We start from the raw sequence: 865 nt of genomic DNA on the forward strand, positions 1-865 counted from the left end.
CCGGGCAGGGGGGCTGTGAGTGCACTGCTTGGGGTCTTGTCACAGGGTGGGGGGCTGTGCCCGTGTTGGAGGGTCCCTGTGCCCAGGGTGGGGGTCCACACAGGCAGGACAGGGGTCTGTGCCCATTTTGGAGGGTCTCTGTGCCCAGGGCAGGGGTCTGTGCCCAGGGTGGGGGGTCCCTGTGCCCGTGTCAATGGGTCCCTGTGCCCAGGGTGGGGGTCCACACAGGCAGGACAGGGGTCTGTGCCCATTTTGGAGGGTCTCTGTGCCCAGGGTGGGGGTCTCTGCCCATGTTGGAGGGTGCCTGTGCTCAGGGTGGGGGGCTGTGCCTGTCTCAGAGGGTCCCTGTGCCCAGGGTGGGGGTCTGTGCCCATTTTGGAGGGTCCCTGTGCCCAGGGTGGGGGTCCCTGTGCCCTCTCGCCCCCAGCCCAGCCCTACCTTTGCCCAGGCGCTGTGCCGAGGTGGTGAGATCACCTGGGGGGGAGTTAAAGGGGCATCAGGAGGAGCTGGGGGGCAGACACCCCAGGGTCCCACCCCCCAGCCGGGGGTCCGGCTGCCCCCCATGTCCCCACTCCGACACTCACTCTCTCCGGAGGCCTCCAGCTTGGCCGGGCTGACGGGCTCTGGAAGGGACAAGTTGGGGGGGACGTGAGCCCACACTCTGCCCCCCACCCCCCCTGCCCCCTCCAGCCCTTGGCCCGGAGGGAAACTGAGGCAGGGAGTGGGGCGGGGGGTCCTAGCCCCCCACCAGGAGATTCTGGGGGGGTCCCAGCCCCGGTCCCCTACCTGGCGTCTGTCCTTCTGCAGAAAGGGCCACGTCCAGGGTGCTGGTGGGCTCTGTGGGGACATGAGGGGGGGGCAGACA

At 69.4% G+C, this 865-nt stretch overlaps 1 long non-coding RNA gene across 1 annotated transcript; it reads right to left on the reverse strand.

Annotated features, from left to right (window-relative positions):
* Positions 1–11: 11 nt before the first annotated feature.
* LOC106896312 lies at positions 12–859 on the reverse strand. The gene is made up of 3 exons (XR_001413609.1): positions 787–859; positions 585–623; positions 12–474 (listed from the first exon to the last, which is right to left on the reverse strand). It is a non-coding gene; the product is annotated as an uncharacterized LOC106896312 (long non-coding RNA).
* Positions 860–865: the final 6 nt, after the last annotated feature.

This window comes from Calidris pugnax, unplaced genomic scaffold (genome assembly GCF_001431845.1).
Source record: "Calidris pugnax isolate Ruff unplaced genomic scaffold, ASM143184v1 scaffold307, whole genome shotgun sequence".
NCBI classification, from domain to species: domain Eukaryota; kingdom Metazoa; phylum Chordata; class Aves; order Charadriiformes; family Scolopacidae; genus Calidris; species Calidris pugnax.